At 34.2% G+C, this 10,714-nt stretch overlaps 1 long non-coding RNA gene across 1 annotated transcript; it reads left to right on the forward strand.

Annotated features, from left to right (window-relative positions):
• Positions 1 to 2,334: 2,334 nt before the first annotated feature.
• LOC132752586 (uncharacterized) lies at positions 2,335 to 9,916 on the forward strand. The gene is made up of 3 exons (XR_009628831.1): positions 2,335 to 2,451; positions 5,000 to 5,023; positions 9,772 to 9,916. It is a non-coding gene; the product is annotated as an uncharacterized LOC132752586 (long non-coding RNA).
• Positions 9,917 to 10,714: the final 798 nt, after the last annotated feature.

A 10,714-nucleotide genomic window follows, 5' to 3' on the forward strand; every position in this document is an offset into this window, starting at 1 on the left:
AATTTTTACATAAACAAATCAACACAATATACAAGCAGGTTTGGCCAAAACATTTTGCAGCATTTTCGTTGGGCCTTCCCTGTCAATGTTTAGATCAATTTCATAAAGTAAAGATTTATATTAAAGTAAGTATGCATTAAGTAATCATGCATTTTCATAAAAGATGAAATAACGAAAAGATCGAAGAGAAAATAAAAGTTGCTATACTGCCCGATGGTTTTTGAACTTGGACAATGACAAAAAAATAACAAAAAATGTATTAACAAGAATAAACAGTATTAGGAAAATGGCGCTGTAATCAGAAAAAATATGAATAAAAAGGTTGTATTATTTTAGTTTGATGATAGTACATAAATAAAAAGTATTGATAAATAAGTTGAAACGGGCTATTTAACCCTTTCCCCCATGAGCATAATTATTGTGAAAAATGGCCATTTTCACTGAAAAGCCTCCACTTACAAGTTCAAACTGCTATGAAACTATGAAAAATGCTTCAATACTAATCAAACTTAGCACAAATGTTGACTGGACCATTGCCTTTGTAACAACATGCTCAGTCTTAAATTTCCTGTTACCATGGCAACGAGGGGACATCTCAAAATTGCCAAAAATCACTTTTTTGCCTCGATTTTTTCCATCAAAATTTATTTCAAAGTGCTGCAACTTCTCAAGGGATTGAGATAGAGTCAAAGGCTTTTCAGCGTTGGTTACACGTTACCTTATGATCGACCTGGTGTCATTTTAAGCCTCTCACAAGTCCAATATTTCCTTGGCGATGAGGGGGACTCCGTCCCCCTTCAAACCCCCCCCCTCCCAAACAGAAGGGGGCACATCCCCCTTCTGGCAACCCCCTGTATCTTTTGGATGGGGGGCGGCGCCGAAAAAGTGCTCACTTTTTTTAGCAACATTTCTCAAACGAAAACATGTGTTTTGGGCCCAAATAGGACATTTTTTCACTATTTCAGGCCTAAAAAGGGGGGGGGGGGTCGAAAGTGTGTTGATTCGCGTATATATGAGGTAAAGGGTTAACAAAAAATGATGAGAAACTTTGGAATCACCCAAAATCTAGTTTTTCCATGTTAACATGTGGTCTTTTACCTAATTTTGGTGAAAAATTGTTGTTTTGTAACATTTATAATTGTTTTAGTTAACCCTTTCCCCCATGAGCATATTGTGAAAAATGGCCATTTTCACTGAAAAGCCTCCACTTACAAGTTCAAACTGCTATGAAACTATGAAAAATGCTTCAATACTAATCAAACTTGGCACAAATGTTGACTGGACCATTGCCTTTATAACAACATGCTCAGTCTGAAATTTCCTGTTACCATGGCAACGAGGGGACATCTCAAAATTGCCAAAAATCACTTTTTTGCCTCGATTTTTTCCATCAAAATTTATTTCAAAGTGCTGCAACTTCTCAAGGGATTGAGATAGAGTCAAAGGCTTTTCAGCGTTGGTTACACGTTACCTTATGATCGACCTGGGGTCATTTTAAGCCTCTCACAAGTCCAAAATTTTCTTGGCGATGAGGGGGACTCCGCCCCCCTTCAACCCCCCCCCCCCCCCAAACAGAAGGGGGCACATCCCCCTTCTGGCAACCCCCTGATGTATCTTTTGGATGGGGGGCGGCGCCGAAAAAGTGCTCACTTTTTTTAGCAACATTTCTCAAACGAAAACATGTGTTTGGGGCCCAAATAGGACATTTTTTCACTATTTCAGGCCTAAAAAAGGGGGGGGGGTCGAAAGTGCGTTGTTTCGCGTATATATGAGGTAAAGGGTTAACGACTCTAGTTGAAAAGTAAGTTTAAAAGGGCTCTTAAATGACCCAATCAACCCCTTGTCTATATATTATATATACAGTATATATTTTTTTCTAGAATTACTTTTTAACAATATCCCAACACTGTGCTGGGTCCCTGTGTTCTAACATGCACGGATTTATAAATCCGTGTAATATAAATCCGTGTAACATGCTATAAATCCGTGTAACATGCTAATGAAAAAAATGTGCTAATCTGCATTGAGCGAAGTTTTAGTAGGATATACATGTATGCTTAAAATGAGACGATTGGCTGCAATGTGCATACCTAATTAAGATACCACAATTCAGAACTAGATTAATATAAAATACAATTGGTAATTCTAACCACTTTGACCTCGAGTTTCTGAAAAAAAAATCTCTTATAAGGCGGTCCGAGGTCAAAGTGCTCGAAATAGTAAAATAGATCTTTATTAAATGTGAGCAAAAAATCTTTTTTATTCATTTACACCACCCAATGGCAGAATGCTTCATGATCAGCTTTTTGTTAAAAACGTATTCAAATTAGGCTATTGAGGTCAACTTCAGCGCATGCGTGGTTTGTGACACTTGTTGGAGCGGAAGTAAGAAAGTTGTAAATAATTTTGAAAGTTATTATCATCTTATATTGATTAGCAGGAAAGAAAATCGTAAGTTTCGCGATGAAGTTATTATATGTGTTGATAAATTTATTGTACCTGTTTGTGATTTATGAAATGTATTGCGATTATCGAGCAGTATGGGCGTATTCGGCGTGGATTCGTACCCTGCAGCATTCGAACACTGGCGCCACCCTTGTAAATTATAGCGTGATGTTTTGCAGATTTTGTATGATCAGTAAATGACTTATGTTTGTACATTTCCCTTTAAAGAATCATAAACAAAGAAGTAATCTGTTCAACAGCAAATCGTTTGAATGTAATTGATGATTTAATATCTATCATTCTATGTTTTAACTTTTATTTTGAAAAATTATGACTTTTTTTATGTAGGTTGGTGGAAATGCCCTATACACCCATTGACAGTCTCTATATGAACTATGTAAATAACCATGGTATATCAAGTATATCAAGTGAAAAAACACGAGTTGTTTCCCTTATCTTCGAGTAAAATTGATATCATTAATGCTAAAACAATGCAAATTTAGATGTTTTTAAACTGCTATTTTGGGGCAATTTTATGTCCGCTTTAAAATTTATTACATCAATGAAAAGCTTGTGATCTTAGCTTCGTCTCAGTATTTATTGAATCACATTGTTTGACACTGAAGGTATTTAAATCTACAGTTAAACCTATCAATAGTCAGACCATTTTACATATGTTTTATACAGTAAGATACACAATCGGTTATCTTTACTAGCACTTCTACCGATAAGAATAGCCTGTCGTCTGCTAGTTCGGAAACTGTCAATCCGTGTATTGTCTTAGTAAACAAATTTTTTTTTTATGTATTTACAGCATCAAGTTTATTTACATATACTTTGTTTGCATACATACAAGTACAAGAGAAAATGCTGGTTTTTCATTCTTTCATGACCTTAAACAGTGATTTTAGCACATATGCCAGTGTCTATTTTAGAAATCGAAAAACAGGGGGGATGTTTATCAGAAAGCGAGATTTTATTATATTTGATGATTTTTTTCCTTCTTTCACGTTGTAAAATTCTCCTCCTGCCTGAAAAAATATGGGGAATTCTCAAAAATATGAGTGAATCTCCCTATTCCCCCTCCTAGAATAGACATTGATATGCGTGACATCATGCTTACATGTTACTGTTGTACATAAGTAACCTCTACTTTGTATGTAAGTAAACTTAAGCCTTAAATATGTATGCAGTCTGAAATGTCATTTTTTAAGAAAAATGGTAAACAATTAACACCTGTTTGACATCATACTACGTATGACCTGGATGTTTTTTTCCTCAATTGGTTACCCGTTCAGAAATGTCAAGGTCATAATCAATACACATCTTTAAAGTTCAATAGACTTCAGAGCTCCAGATAGCATGCGTACCAGCGTGAAATATGCATAGAAAATCTAAAATACGCATCACTTTCAGAATTCATACATCAAAGTTATGCATAACAAAATAAAAATACCCTTGTAAATCAAAATATTCAAATGTATTTATTAACAAATTATTTAGACTAACGGATGTAATCATGTATATTATTGTTATTATTTATTGCTATGTGAGTAACTATTTGTGTGCACTATTTGTAATTGTTTGTATAGGCTGCTGGGTTTGTTTTCAGTAAATTTACAAATGTTTGAGTTGATAATGTAGGAAATGATGGTAAAAAATCTTAAGTTTCATAATCTTTTGTCACTTGGTATGAGTCAACAGTAAATTCAACAAGTGGCAACATAAAATAGTCTTGGTTGGCTGCTGGCACATACTGATTTTGAGTCATTTCCGTTCAGAATCACCTAGACAGTATGCAACAACTTTAGCATGACACTATTGAACCCTTAGAAGTTAGAGCACTGCAGTTAAGGGCTGTTATGATTATTCAGATAATCATAATTATATTCACGATTCAGACATAAAAAATGTAAACAAAGTGATTTCTTTTAGTATTAATATGTAATGAGTTGATTTTTGGTTTGATTTGTGAATCGTCGGGTCTGAATTGGTCAGATTGGATTACCAAGTGAGACTGGCAATACACAAGAAGGCCTTACAACCCTACTGCAGTTGTTGAGAATGACTTGTGAAAATTCATGAGAACACATTTTCAGTCGTATTTTTCCCAGTATAATTTAAATTGCATGTAAATTATTTCCCATAAATGAAAGACAGACTAAGGCCTTTTCCTTATTCCTGAGGACAAAACCTAAGTATTCTTGGTTTTCGTAATAAGCTCTTTTACTACATGTATGTATTATATCTATTTCTGCAGATTTCTTTATATCATTGATATCTACTGTGAATTATGGAAAATTGTCCACATTTATGTGTCGTTAATTTTGACATATGAGTAAGCTTAAAAAAAAAAAATCATTATCAAAGCATAAAATGACAAGCATAGATCTAACAGATATCAGAAAATGCTGTCCTCATCTTTTCTTTTACATGTATATATCATGTGTTTCAGCTTGATGAAGACCAATAGTGTACTGTATTTTGTAAAAAGTTTTTTGAAGTGGGAAAAAAGTTATACATGAAACCCTGACTTTGTTCTTTATATTTTCAGGACTCAAAATGGCAGATGAAGAGGGTGAGTACATGAATTAAGAAAAAATGTTGATGTAAACCTAACTGAAAATTAAAGTTTAAGTGATGCTTGTGTAACGGTTTAGAGCCTTTCACTCTTTAGGGGGAAAAAGTAAGCGGCTGGATAGCTCAGTAGGTAGAGCTTTGGAATGGTATTCCTAGTGTCCAGTCCAGTTATTATAAGTAATTTCTGTGTCACTCAGAAAGTGGTGGTATAATGCTACAGTATATAGTTATATAAACTTGTTAATAATGAATGTTCAATGTATTGAACTGAATGTAATAAATGCAAGTGTAGGGTGTAAAGTCTTTGACTGTAGAGCAAATCTGGTAAAGAAAATTAATGCACTACAGGTAAAAGATAGGAGTGAGGAACAAAATATATAGTTGCATTATTTTATCTATTTAACAGTTAATATAACAGAGAAACACATTCCCTCCATGTTGTTAATTGCCTGAGTTGAATGAATATCAAACAGTAATGATAACATGATGTTCCTCCCTTGAGGAAAAGCCTGGTATTTCTTTTATATCTCCAGTAGGAGGCACTATGATGCCTGTTTATTTTATACAACTTCACACAATGTAACTTTAGTGTAATTAATTTCACTTGTTAATAAATATTCTAAGTTTAAAGGCTGTGTGGTAAATTAGATTGAATATTCAGGGGCTTTTTTTTCACAGGCTGGGGGAAGCAGCCCTTCCCCTAATTTTGGGAAAATGTAATATTGTAATTTTGTTAAAGGAGGGGGGGAGGGACTTGATATCACCTCAATTTTAGGGGAAAACAGCATGATTTAAAACAATTTTTGTTTGGGGAAGCCACCCTAAAAAATTAAACGACCTCAGCTTTAAAAGGAAAAAAAGCACTGATATTATAAGTCAGGACTTTGTTGCCTTATTATTATACCCCCAAAAACGAAGTTTGGGGGGGTATATAGGAGTCACCCGGTGGTCGGTCGGTCGGGCGGTCGGTCGGTCGGTCCAGACGTCCGTTGCATTTTCCTTGTCCGGAGCATAACTTGAAAACTAATGGTTGGAATTCAATATAACTACATACAATGGTCAAGCACATTGAGAGGAAGTGCAGTGCACAAGAACCATAACTCTATCTTGACTAATTACAGAGTTATTGCCCTTTGTTACTTTTCCTTGTCCGGGGTATAACTTGAAAACTACTGGTTGGAATTCAAAACAACTTCATACAATTGTCAAACACAATAAGGGGAAGTGCAGTGCACAAGAACCATAACTCTATCTAAAGTAATTACAGAGTTATTGCCCTTTGTTGCTTTTCCATTGCTTTTTTTTTGTCCGTTGCATTTTCCTTGTCCGGAGCATAACTTGAAGACTAATGGTTGGAATTCAATGTAACTACATACAATGGTCAAGCACATTGAGAGGAAGTGCAGTGCATAAGAAACATAACTCTATCTTGACTAATTACAGAGTTATTGCCCTTTGTTACTTTTCCTTGTCTGGGCATAACTTGAAAACTACTGGTTGGAATTCAAAACAACTTCATACAATTGTCAAACACAATAAGGGGAAGTGCAGTGCACAAGAACTATAACTGTATCTAAAGTAATTACAGAGTTATTGCCCCTTGTTGCTTTTCAATTGCCTTCTTTTTTTTGTCCGGAGCATAACTTGAAGACTAATGGTTGGAATTCAATATAACTACATACAATGGTCAAGCACATTGAGAGGAAGTGCAGTGCATAAGAACCATAACTCTATCTAAAGTTATTACAGAGTTATTGCCCTTTATTTCTTTTCCATTTGCTTTCTTTTGTCCGGACCATAACTTGAAGACTAATTGTTGGAATTCATTATAACTTCATACAATGGTCCAGCACATTGAGAGGAAGTGCAGTGCACAAGAACCATAACTCCATTTTGACTTATTACAGAGTTATTGCCCTTTGTTTCTTTTCCTTGTTCCAGAGCATGACTTTAAAACTACTGGTTGGAATTCAAACAACTTCATACAAATGGTCAAGCACAATAAGGGGAAGTGCAGTGCACAAGAACCATAACTCCATCTTGACTAATTACAGAGTTATTGCCCTTTGTTACTTTTCCGTTGCTTTCTTTTGTCCAGACCATAACTTGAAGACTTATTGTTGGAATTCATTATAACTTCATACAATGGTCAAGCACATTGAGAGGAAGTGCAGTGCATAAGAACCATAACTCCATCTTGACTAATTACAGAGTTACTGCCCTTTGTTACTTTTCCTTGTCCAGAGCATGACTTGAAAACTACAGGTTGGAATTCAAAACAACTTCATACAATGGTCAAGCACAATAAGGGGAAGTGCAGTGCACAAGAACCATAACTCCATCTTGACTAATTATAGGGTTATTGCCCTTTGTTACTTTTCCTTGTCCAGAGCATAACTTGAAAACTACTGTTTGGAATTCAGTACAACTTCATACAGTTGTCAAGGACATTCAAAGGAAGTGCAGTGCACAAGAGCCATAACTCCATTTTGACAAAATACAGAGTTACTGCCCTTTGATACTTTTCCTTGTCCGGAGCATAACTTAAAACGTACTGGTTTGAATTCAAAACAACTTCATACAATGGTCAAGCACAATAAGAGGAAGTGCAGTGCACAAGAACTATAACTCTATCTTCAGTATTTATAGAGTTATTGCCCTTTGTTCTTTTTCTTTGTCTTTCTGGACTTATTACAGAGTAATTCAATTAAACTTCATCAATGGCCAACTACATTGAAAGGAAATGCAACATACATGAACCACAATTATCTTTAATTACCCACAACCATAACCATATGTTTCAATTCTTTTACAAGGTATTCTGTTACTAGTAACGGCCTCATTTCCGAAGCAGACTTGTGGGGGTATTAATCACATTAAGTGATAGTTCTAGTTAAAGGCTGATATAATTATTTCCCCATTTCAAATGAAGAATGATCTCTTTTTGTTTATTATCAATTTTAACAAATATATTCTCAATGGCAGCCCACAAAAAAATCAAACTGTTTAAATGTCTGTGAAAATTTAAACTGTTTTTTACTGGCCTCTTAAATAAACAGACAGGATATTTGATCATACATATGACTCAAAATTATCTATAAAGTAGTTTTTCAATTTCTTAAAATTTCTTAAATTCCCTGTAATCTTTCCTGGGGCCTTATCAATAGGTGGAAAAGGTCTGGAAGTTACTTTAGAAGTATTTGATAATACCTTGAAGTGTCAAACAGTAATTTTTCAATATCTTTATGTATAAAAGATACATTGATTTAATTTCAATGAAATAGAATTTATTTAATGTGTGTGGTGACTGGAGTATTTAATACAAAATTAAGAACAATTTTTACAAGATTTGACAAATGATATCTTAGTCTTGTAGTTAAATAACTTAACAAGTTCAAAATTTTTAAGAAAAAAGTCCATTTATATAACCTATAGTGTGCACATGAAGATGTATATCTTAGAAAACCTATTGAGGCATTGTGTCACAGCTTTTAGGTTTCAGTTTGACCTTAGTTTAAATGAGTGACTGAACTTGCATTTTTCAGCATTTGATAAATCACTAAACTTGACTGAAGACCTTTTGTTCATTAAACTGTATGTTAAACAGATTGATAAAACTGTGATTTTTTGGGGTTTTTTTTTGTGAAAACGTGAACTTTCAAGTGTAACTTGTAACAATGTTCTTTGATTTGTTTCAAGGCAAATACATTGTGAACTGTTCTTAAGATCTGAAGGTCATTATTATAGTGTGACCCTGGGCATGTCACCAGGCATTCACCAAAAACAGAGGGTTTGAAATCAACTTATAACACATGATAATATCTTATATGAAAATGAAATGCCATATTAGCCTTACAATTTAAAACAGGGGATTTTCATCCTATTACTAGGGGCTGAAGTAAGACTAAATATCCAATCCAAAATAGCCTCTTTTTACCCAATTTCAAAAACAAATATACATGTATATCAGCAGCCTAAAAATCTGTTTAAACTTTTGACAAAAAATTGAATTGTTTTGAGTTATTTCATTAAAAAAAGTGGCAGGTTATATGAACATAAACATGTCATAAAAATTAAAACATCAGGTATATGGTAGATTTTCAACTTTAAAATTTCCCAAATGTAGAAATTTTTACCAAGGGGCTATTCCCAAAATTGCTGGATAAGACCCTGTATAAAGCCATTGCCACTGACGTAGAGCCAAGTCGTCAGGGTGGACATCCATGCAGTCTTGCTGGACTAAGTACCTGGTACTGTTAGGGGCCAAAGTTAAAACAATTTTTTTTTGTCTTAGCTCAAACTCAGATCTCAGGTATTTAATAAGTCAAAAACCAGGACAGAATGTATATTGACCAATGAAATTCCTGAGATTCGAGACAAGAGTTTCAGAAAAAGTTTTATGACCTTGAGGCCGCCATTCAATATTTTATCACTGTACATGTTTTCTACAAAAGTTCTATCGCAGGGGTATAGGGTATGGAATCATTTGTGGCTGATGAACTGCTTTTTGTTTGAATATTATTGAACTTAATGCAATAACCCCATACACATTACTGACTGAAAAGAAACCATATCTATCCTCCTATATAATAAGTATAATATAAGTGGTAGCTAATTTCATGATAAGGTCAATAAATGATCAGGGAATCAAGCATAATACTATCCATTTTCATCAATCGTTTGTCATACAAAATCATCAATAAGTAAACATTATGCATATAAATGATTTTGTTAAAAAAATTCCAGAAGTTATCATGACCCCCACAAAGAAAGGGAAGGCAACTCATATCAGAATAGAGAGAAAGAGGAAGTTGAATATGAGTGCTACAGAAGAGCAGAGACACCATGTTGCCGGTGGGGAACACAAGGGACTGGTTATCAACAAGTCTTCACAAGGTATGATTTGGTCTGAAAAACATGGTTTCGATAGGTTTACATTGCCAGTGATAGAAACGATGATATTTTAAATATCATATACACCAAAGTTTGGTTTGAATGCATTTATTCACTGTATAGAAACGCAGTCACAGGGTTTGCATCTTTATCTGAGGCAACAGATTAGCCAACAAATACACCTGATATGGCAATGGGTCAAAGGGTAAAGTTTAATCTACAGGCTGAAAATACAACCAATTTTAATAGCATTTTACCGATGATATAGATTGACAATCTGTTAATAATGAAAACCCTACATCTACTGTCTGTGGTTGTAAAACGTGATACAAGTTGAATTGCAATAATTGATACAGTGATGGGAAGTAAAAGGTGCTTGTAATCGCAACAATCACAAGCTTGTCATTTATGTTTTGAACACATATATTAATTATACTTGCAGATATATGAAAAAGCGTAGTGCATGCTCAAAACAAGTACATATTAAATAGAATTTTTAACTTGTTCAGTGATTGTTGTGTGTTCCTCTCAAATTAGTTCCTGTAGTTATATGCATATCAAAAATATATAGAATTATTGATGTTTTCAGGGATTTTTTCCAGGATTTTGGGAACATGACCCATACCCATGGAATTGGGAATTTCAGCAGTGTTTTGTTAAAAATTGGGAAAATATGCATGACTGAAATTTTACAGTGTTTAAATGGATGCAAAGAATTACTGTCTAGGATGGCATCTTCAAACATTTAAGCACTATTACAGTGAAGAAGAAATTTTTTTGAATTTTTTTTAAAATT

This window comes from Ruditapes philippinarum, unplaced genomic scaffold (genome assembly GCF_026571515.1).
Source record: "Ruditapes philippinarum isolate M1 unplaced genomic scaffold, ASM2657151v2 ctg20643_1_1_1_1, whole genome shotgun sequence".
NCBI lineage: Eukaryota > Metazoa > Mollusca > Bivalvia > Venerida > Veneridae > Ruditapes > Ruditapes philippinarum.